A 10,193-nucleotide genomic window follows, 5' to 3' on the forward strand; every position below is an offset into this window, starting at 1 on the left:
AATTGAGACACTGAAGGACTTGATTTCACCACAGCTTATATTGGACCAACAGTCTAAAACAACAATCATCTTTGAAGAGCTGGAATAGTTTCGGAACTAATTGCCATTTAAGATTTTCTGCATAGATTTGAATATCAAGCTAACAAAAAATATTCCTTTTGGACACAGTGACAACAACTTTAAAAGCGTTTCAAACAGCTCTAGTTAGTTTGATGTCTGAACTCTTATTGAACTATGAGATTTGAAAATGAAACTAAAATATCCCTTCAGTGGTTTCCAGTTTTACTTATTTTCTCCGCAAACATCAACATGTACTTTCAGTAGTTCAGTATCGCTGACAAAAGCATGAATTGGAAGCACATGGTGGGACTTTGGAGCCACACTGTCAACCGAGTCGGGTCTTGTTTTTACTCACCATACTGATTTCTGTTTCAGCCTTGAGTCAAATTGGCCCTGAAAATGGTTTGTGGCGGGTTTTTTTAAGCTGTTGGTGGAGGTTAACATGTCAGGACAGTTTGAAGGGTGTCTTGAAAGATGCCAGTCCAAAAAAAATGTGGTCTTTATAATAGTCAAATTACATTTGTAATTGTCCAATGTGGAAAACTTTTGGTTTGTAGTTGTAATTTAATCAGTGACCATAGAGAGAAGCGGGGCGGACGTCTCTTGGCAGCTTTATGTGAGATTTCTGATGGAGAACATCAGCTGGGATTGCAGAAAGCAAACTTTTTCTCTTTTTTTTTTCAACTTTATTAACAACACAGTAATATACAAATACAATACAATACAAATAACAGTACAGGATGTACTGGAGAATAAAATAAAATAAACCAATCACAAAAACACAAGCAGAAATAAAATTGTACACCATAAAAGGATAATACACAAAAATAAATAAATACAACTTTAAAAAAATGAATAAGAAATATTGCAGACCATCTGGGGATGTCGTCCACAGTGTTTCTCAAGAGATGAGATGTATTTCAAGCTTTTTTTGTTTTTAGATACTTTACAGACAATCATAAAATGTCTGAAGTTCAACATAAAACAAGTTTTTGTTTGGAAGAAACTGAAGAAATCTGGCCTTGTGAATATGATGTTTGTCCAAAAGATGCAGCAATTTTATCAATTTATCAACTTCTTTGTTGTTAGACTCTACATTCAAAAGTAAGACCATGCTTTCTGTAATAGAGACCAAGTCCAAAGTAAAGACATTAAAAAAAAACGAGGAAAGGACTCAACCTCCTTTCTGCAGAAAGAACAGAGAGGGGAAACATCGGGTCTAAAATTGTGAATAAATTCACTGCAGGGATAGTATCTGTGTAAAAACTTTAATATGGATTTCTTTAACTTTATTGGGGACAAGACATCTATTAAAGTCAGTCTAAACATTCCTGCTCATGTGAAGAAACATCACTTTCCAACAATGAAAGGAGTTGGGACGCTGACTTTGAATAGAAGTAAGAACACTGCTGATATGAGCGTTATAAGAACGTTTCTCGGGAACCTTTCCACCCCTGAGAAAGGTTCATATAGTAACGACGCTTTAATGAGAGACAGCAGTTTACTGGATGTACTTTTAAGTACTCTGGAATGCTGAGAGCGAGAAATGTCTAATCCTCTCTGTTGGATGAATTCTTCATAGGTAGCTACTGTAGGTCTCCCGGATCATTTAGGAGTTCAGAGAGAAACACAGTACCTCGGTCATACCAGCCCTTAAAAAATAGCATCTTATTTTTGTCGATTGTTCCATAAGATACACGTGTGTGGGGAGAAGTCTTGCTTGAAAGCAATCTTCTTTGTGTCAAAGGCTTGTTTATGGGAGTTTATCAGGTAATTTACCTGAAATAAAATGACAGGAAAGCAAGAACACTGATCAAACACAAAGTTGGGAATAAAAAAACCAAGGGGAATTATTAGGAGCTTAACAATGTTTTAATAGATTTGCAGAAAGAAAACTGTACAGATGAAGTGGCCAGACTCCTTCAGGCCTTCGTGAGTGGTCCCACGTACTGTACTGTAGGCCTACATTACAGTGACGGTCCAGAGATGTGTCCCAAAGCCAAACTCCACCACACTCACCTGCAGCTACACATCCACACACTTTACCCACTTGGCCGTGGCGGCGCTGAGGCCCTGACGAGGAGGGAGGCCGACACATGCCAGCAGAGCCCTCCATGCCTCCCACTGGCAGCGTTAACAATGAGTTCCTCAAAGGCAGCACCAGCTGAGGGGGAGTGGAGGGGTTTTTTTGGGTTTTTTTTTTTTTTTTTTTTTAACCCCCAAAGCTCTTTCTGCGTGATTACTTCCTTGGAGTGCACACTCCTGAACTTTCAACAGCTTTCAGCTCCCCAATGTTGATGCTTCCGCAACTTCTGACTCAGAGAGCAGAGCTATTGTCACAACTACAGAGCTGGTATTGTCCCTCAAGCTTGGAGGCCTTGGCGCTCACAATGCAGAGCAATTAACTCACTGAGAGTGACCACGTAGATTTCTGTCCTTTATTCTTGCATGTGGAGAGGCGGGCAGGGTTTTTTTTTTGTTTTTTTGTTTTTTTTTTACAGTGTTCACTGCATTTCAAAATTCAACAGGCACTTTCACTCTTTTCACTCTCACCAGCTACAGTGCTTTTCAGAGGAACAAAATGTCTGAATGCTTGTCCTCTACTTGTTGGTGGAGTCGACAATCCTGGCAACCATGACAAGAAGTTTATTACAGCATTTTGGATGATAGCAGATTTTGACAACATCAATAGCAAATGCTGAATAAGGGAAGATTATCTGAAACAGTTTTTGATTTGGAAAGTATTTTTGGAACGGGTTATGACATTTGAGGGCCGACGGATTAAAAGAATAAGAAGCATAACTGAGAGAGCAGCTATTAATAACAGCAAGCTCTCATCTTTTTTCTCACATAACTCATCTGTATCAAATTTGTGGGTGATTACACTCCCCACTTCAACAAAACAAAGACCCACTGTCTTAACAACAAAGCAAAACAACACACATTTATCCCACAAACAGTATCTTCATGTCTGATCAACTTGAATGAAATATGTTAAATGTAAATAAACAAACATATGGTTAGAATCTAAAGGGTCGTTGAAGTTGGTGAAGGATAAAAGATGAGGGGATACTCGATAGAGAGGAATAGTATTCAAGTTAAATATGATGATTTCTACCCGCATCACCCAGAGGCTGTTTTTTTTTTTTTTGAACATTAATGAGAGCGTTCATGAGAGGATTTCTCTGTATGGCGGTGGATGCACAGCCCAGCTGAGATGTCGGGTTTATGGGCTGATTTGTCTTGATGATGAGAAAGCGCTACCCTGCAGGCTCCTCTCCCCCTATAAAAGGATTAGTGAAGTCTGGCACTCTTACATAACCGCTGCAAGCTCCTGTGCTGAACAGTCAATTTTACATGCTCGGCTCCAGCAACTTCAGCCCTGCAAGAAAAGAAAAAAAAATCTCTCCACAAAACTTCTTTAACCTTTTAAAGGGTTTTAAAGCAGAGACATCAAACACGATGGATGGATGGATGTTATTTACTGTATGTGTGTCTGCATCCAGCATATTGTTGTGTACTTTTACTAAGCCATAAACCAGACACTGCAGTGTTGAGAAAAAATAAAACTACACTACAGCTCAAACTTTATGTTCCAGAGATTTGTCATGTATAATTAACACAACAGCAACGCCTGCTTCTCATTTTAGCGCATTAGAAATGCTCCATAAATCAAGTCAGTTTTATTTATATAGCACCAAATTACAACACAAGTTATCTCAGGTCACTTTTCATATAGAGCAGATCTATACTGTGCTCTGTACATTTACAGTGACCCAACATTCCCCCATCAGCAAGCACTTGTTTACTGGCATTCATGTCCATCACAGTGGATAACATTAAGACTAATGCACCCTAGCAGAAATCTGTGATATGGACCTGCACTTAAGAGTTTGAGGATGTTGATGATGTATAAGTAATAACTTTATTTGTTCAGTACTTTTCTTAACACAGTCACAAAGTGCTTTAACAAAGGAGACAGACAGATATATGTAAAATAATATAATATTCATGGGGAGATATAAAATCATACAAATCATTTAAAAGCCAGTTTGAAAAGGTACGTCTTTAGCTGACAATTAAAAGAAAATACAGAAGTAGCTGTGCAGATTGTTAATGGTAATGCTGTGTTGGTCAGGAGCCAGAACAGTAAATGCAGCGTCACCTTTGATTGCAAGTGTAGAAACTGCGAGGACGGCTTTTTCTCCTGACATAAGTGCACATCCTTATAGAGCTTAGTCAGAAACGTAGCTCGGAGCTAATCCATTCAATGCTTCGTATGTGATTATTAAAATGTTGAACTGCATTCTGTAAACAGTGGGAAGCCAATGAAGGGAAGCTAAGTTTGGGGTAATGTGCTCCCTCATCATGGTTCCGGTTAAGCAGCTGCATTTTGGACTAATTGTGGACAATGTAGTGCTTTTTTTATTGACTGTAGAATATAGAGAGTTACAATAATCCAGACGGGGTGAAATAAACGGATGGTGATGTGTAATTTTAGCCATGCTGGCGTCAAGTGCAGCCTCACAGAGCTGTTAGCATGGCTGATGAGTCATTAGTCTTGTGAAATTACTGTCAACTTTGTTTCCTGTCTTAATGAAATTATTATCTCGTAAACCATGAGCATGTTTCAAATCACATTAAAACACAAACTAGTGACTTACGTTGGGATAGACTTTGCCCAAAACTGAATAAAGTTTCAAGTTTATAAGGTTAGCGACACTGTTTTCATGCAGAGTAACTTAACTCACAGATCTACAGTATCCTTTTCAGCATGCAAAGACACAAATCCTGGTACTACTCCAAAGATACTGAAAGGGAAACCAGTTTGTGCACACAGTGATAGTAATCAGGATGATTTTAGATGGATAATTAATCAGGAAGACGATCTCTGGTCACTTACTTATTTATGGGAAATGTGGTGAAAACTTACAGTAGCCAAACCACTGAGATGACTTAAAACCTTCAAATCATCTTAATTGTGGTCTCATATGTTTTCAGCGCTCATACAAAGTGGTCACAATTGACACTTTCAAGTTTAAATTGCCAAAAATAGTACTTTTAAAAAAAATGACACCCATCATATAAGTGATCACTGCACATGCACCAAAGTATTTGTTACATCTGGTGAGAACGCAGGTTTGTGACGTGAGTGTATTTCTGAGTGGAAATACTGTCTCACATTTAAGATTTGAGTGTCAGATACCAAAAAAATCATCCCATCATTTTAATACCGAACACAGAAGACAAGAATATCGTGACAAGAAGGCTGTGAAATCAATTGTGTCTTAACCAATAAAAGATTATTGTCTGGCAGCAACTCTGAGATACAGTGTCTTGAACTGTCCTTGAATGCACCCCTTTAGTAAGAATTGTCAAAAAATCAGTCACTGCCCGCCTGCAAAATAACTTCCAGGCAACAAAATGTGAAAAATTAACTATTTTAAGCAAGTTTCTGCAGGTCGGTGGCCATTTCCTGCTGAAATAAATAGACTCCAATGGCTGCCTGGAAGGTAGCCAGCAAATCAGACAAAAAACTGTGGAAATCAGCTAAATAAGTGGACCTTGTATTTAACATATTTACCACAAATATATGAAAGATGGTATACAGTAACCTAAAGTATGGGTACATTATCGTTAATGGGATAAAACATGCAAAGTTGCTCTGGATGCAATGTAAAAAAATATTGTTTTCTTTATCTTCTTCATCACATATGTGTTCCTGTCTTCTTCTCTCGTCTTCTATTCTCTGAGCAGGCATTCGTGCGGAGTTGCAACCACTGCCAGAGTGCTCTGAATATGTGCATGTCCCCTCCTGAGAAAGCCATTTATTGAGACTTAAGCGTGACTAAATATATCACAAGATGAAAGTCATTGGGGACGTCAGAGGTACAAAGCACGCTGGGTAATTTAATGTGACAGCAACCCCCCTCCCTACACCCCCACTGCCCCACACACTCACTCACTCACACACACACACACACACACACACACACACACTTGGCTGTACTTGACCTTTTCTATCCTCCCTCGGTGTTCATATCCAGTACGTGTAAGTTTATGTGCTGTATGTTACACCTTCAGCAGTGTGAAGGGTGATTCAGCACCATCTGTCAGGGTTAAATACTGGTGCAATTATTTGCATCTTCTTACATTTTTGAAGCCTGGACCCTATTTAGCACCATCATGACAGGCCAAAGTTTGTCTCACCATTTGGGCACCACTTCCTTATGAAGGGCTCTTTGTTTTACAGTGTAATTAATGGACAACTAAATTATTTACTAATGCTTTATAGATTAGTTATAAGCCACTATTAACAAATTTTTTGGGTGCCTGTTTCTGAAAAATCACATTGGCTGCTGTTTGTCCTTTTTATTTGGCAACAATAAAGTTCTAAATGTCAGTCATCAATTAATAAATGCTCACCGGTTTCTTATTTTCTAATAAGTCATAAATGTTCATAAGTCTACAAGTCTTTAGCTGTAAGTTAATAAGTTGTTAATGTCCAGATTGTCTGCATTCCTCCTATAGAAATACCACCAACCAGAGTTTTCACCGCCTGGCAACCCAAATGTTGTTTTCTAACTGCTTTAGCAAAGCTAGTTAAGTTAGTAAATGATTAATTAGCCATTAATAACATTAGTCACAAACTCATTATAATGTGTGCCTTACTAGAAAGTGGCACCAAAATGTTGGCCATGATGAGAGTCATTTAAAACAAGTGCAAGTCACTTTGTTCTTTTCTTTTTTCAAATGCTTAATTGCAGTTAAAGGAAAAAAGAAAGTTTATTATAACTTGACTCTAATTTGTGTAGTTTTGGCCCTGGTTTCTCTTGATTATGAGAACACTGACCTCAACGAAGTAACAAGGTGACACAACAAGTTCAACGGAGATAGAAACACAAGCAATAAGACAATCAGGAAACAAGCCAACAGTTTACCCAGATTATATAAAATAAAATAAAAATTTATTTGGAGGTAATTCCTAATGTGAGCACAGCCTTAATGCAAAGGAAAACACAAATACAGCAAGGACAGTAGATAAAAATTTGAACCGAAGAGTTGTTCTGTAAATTTTGATGGCTGTTTATAACACAAAGTAATTCTACTGTTCACATTTATTTTCTTTATGTTTAAAACCTGCCTGAATACTTGTATTTTTTGCCACAATTGGACCTCTTTTCAATTCCCAGATCTCAGCAATCAACCACAAGATTAGTGGCCAAAACTAAGAAAATAAAGAGCCAGGTTGTATGAAATTGGAATTTGCCTTAAAGCAAGCACTAATTATTCCAAGGTCTTATTATGCAGAAAACTCAATTGGCCTTTTCAGCAGCGTCTCAATCTCCAAAATCCACTCAGGGCCGGGGAGGAGCTAAACTGGGATACCAAGTGGAGATGAGGAGGGCAACTTTTGTTGTTTTTTTTTTTCTTTAGGAAGCTGGCGTTGTACACCACAGAGGCTCCACTGTTTGCCTAGAGCAGAGCAGCAAGACAAGCGAAGGGGCCCCTTCACCACAAAATGGAGCAAAAACACAACAATCCCTTCATTCAGCTGTTTGGACCTGCCATCTGAACAGCAGCTCGTCATTAAATTAACATCACAGCAAGCGCACGCCCTGGCCCTTGCTTCCCGGAGCATTGTGGTGCACTCAGGAGGAAACTCATTCTTTCAGGGGGATACCAGGTCAAAAAGCAGGGGTGGTAAAGACTTGTCCTAGCAGCCTTGGCGTTGAGGAATGGGAACAGTCGCCGAGCCACTGATGTTGAAAGGACAACCTTTTAATCCCTGGCAGCCGTGAAGGACAGAGACAGATTTGCTTTTTGTTTTTGATGTTGTGCCACTTTCTGGCCATTTCCACCCTAAGGACAGGACTGTAGTCCGCGCCAAGGCCTCTGCCCAGTGGTGAGACTACGATACATTTCACTCCTGAGGCTGTGTTGGCCTGAACTGTAAACTCATGACTTGTGCACCTGCTCGGGGGGAAGCGTCTCCAATGGTTTTCCAATAGAAGGATTTGTATGGTAGTAGTGTACTGCCTGGCTCATGCAGCCGAACAGTAAATTAGCGCCTGAGCAGCTCTACAACAAAAGCTAAAATATTTATCAAGGAAGAAGAGTTTAGATCCCAGATTTCTGTATTACATGACCGTTTGGTTATGTACTAAAACCTGTGTGAATGTACTGATTTAGTTTAGACAGACAGTGCTCTTTGCCTTGCTGTTGTAGCATTGAAATACCCTTTTGGCAAGAGAGACAGAAACAAACAAAGCTAGCTCTTTAGAGGAGGAAAGAGAGTTTATTCCTCCTCAGGGTACTCCTCCTTCAAGCAAATAAAGAGAAACGTTTAATCACTAGTAGTTGATATCAATATTCACATTATGTTTTGCAACAAAAAAAGATACTCGAGAGAGCTTCAAGCCTCGTCAACATTAAATCAACATTACTGTAGCTCTCTATTTACAGTATGCATGCAAAGATTTGGGTCAAACACCCAAAGAAATATCCAAGAATGTAAATAAAACTGGCTCTGTTTCATTAAAGATTAAATTATTGTTGCTATTTTTGAAACATTTATAGAAATACTCCATCATCCATCCATCCATTGCTTCCAACCGTCTGACAGTTTCTGCAGATCTATCTATCCATTATATTTGTCTTTACATCTGTTTGTGCGTGCGTCATTCACTCCCTTCACTATATCTGGATCAGATCAGTATTTCAGCAGTCCATGTTCTTTTTCCCAGTAAATTCCTCCAGCTCGTCCTGAGGGATTCCCTCACACTGCCAGGCCAGCTAGGAGCATGAGCCTTGGGTCTTTTGGTCTACCAGAGGCCTCCTCCTGATCGGTCATTCCCAGAACACCTTCAGGGGAGGCATCTTTTCATTTCTCTAAATCACTTCAACTTGCTTTAACCAAATGAAGGAGCAGCAGCTTCACCCTGAAGTCCTCAATTACTACCAAAAGCTTGTTTTAAAAGGCTTTATTTTATGGCTCAACTCTTAATTTCCACAGTTCATTCCAGTGTTCTCATTATGTAGTAGATAAACTCAATAAACAATTAATTTGACTATTCTTCCAATCTACATGAACTCTACCTTTTGAGGGCTGATTATCATTCTTTCCACGTCTCAATCAGCTAAAAAAAGCACTCCAGTGTACATCAGGTGTCTCTGTCTGAAGATCAAATGATCAAGCTTCCACTTAAACCGCTGTATGTTGTGCTGGATGCTCTCCAGAAGTAAAACCCACCCTGGATGACAAAACAAACCTCAGGTCCCACGTTTTGTGCTATATCAGGAAACATCCTAAGATTTTCCATTTCTATAAAACATGTCAGTTATAGACCTTTAACACATATTGTCCATTTTGCTTTCCCCGTGTTTCTTGTGATTCTCTACTGCCAAAATTAAGGCAAATAAAAATGCCACAAAATAAAAAAAAAAAGAAATCAATGTGCTGCTCCAGCGTGGTTGGAGAATATTGGTCAGTATCATCACATGTATCTTCACTTTAGTATTTGAACTTTCCATCTTCCTGTATTAAAGTGAAATAATGAGCTATTACTTGTAGCCTAAACCATATTGCAGATGGAGAGAACTGGCTTTAAAATGACTTTTCACATATGTTTTCCATCTTTCCCATTCAACCTTTAATTTAACTCTGGGCCACCCTACAGCATATCATCCCACATTCCTAATAACAGTCCAGGTATAATAACACTAACACCACGTACAGAAAAGCTTCGGTTACTACTTGTCTTCCTTCCAATTGACCACCTTGTCGGTAAAACAAGGGGCAGCATAGACCACTGGGCAATCAGGTTAGAAAGGCTAGTGAAGCAAAAGAGGTCAGATAGATGAAGTGACCACAACGCCACTGTGTCTGTTCGTTCCAATAACGTCGTCTCCACATGACAGACCCTCAAGGCAAGTCACACAAGGACAACTTTCCTCATTTCTACCTGACGTCTATTGCTCTTTGAATTCCAAAATAACAAATGTCTCCTCCTCCGAGTTTAAAACCCAAAGACTGAAAGCTCTTGTGATGTACGTGTCTCCCTGAATAGACAATTCAAGTAAAAGTGCAACTGTGGCCTTTGTCACACTGGAGTGACAAGGGCCCTACTTGG

This window comes from Thunnus albacares, chromosome 7, assembly GCF_914725855.1.
Source record: "Thunnus albacares chromosome 7, fThuAlb1.1, whole genome shotgun sequence".
Classification (NCBI taxonomy): Eukaryota; Metazoa; Chordata; class Actinopteri; order Scombriformes; family Scombridae; genus Thunnus; species Thunnus albacares.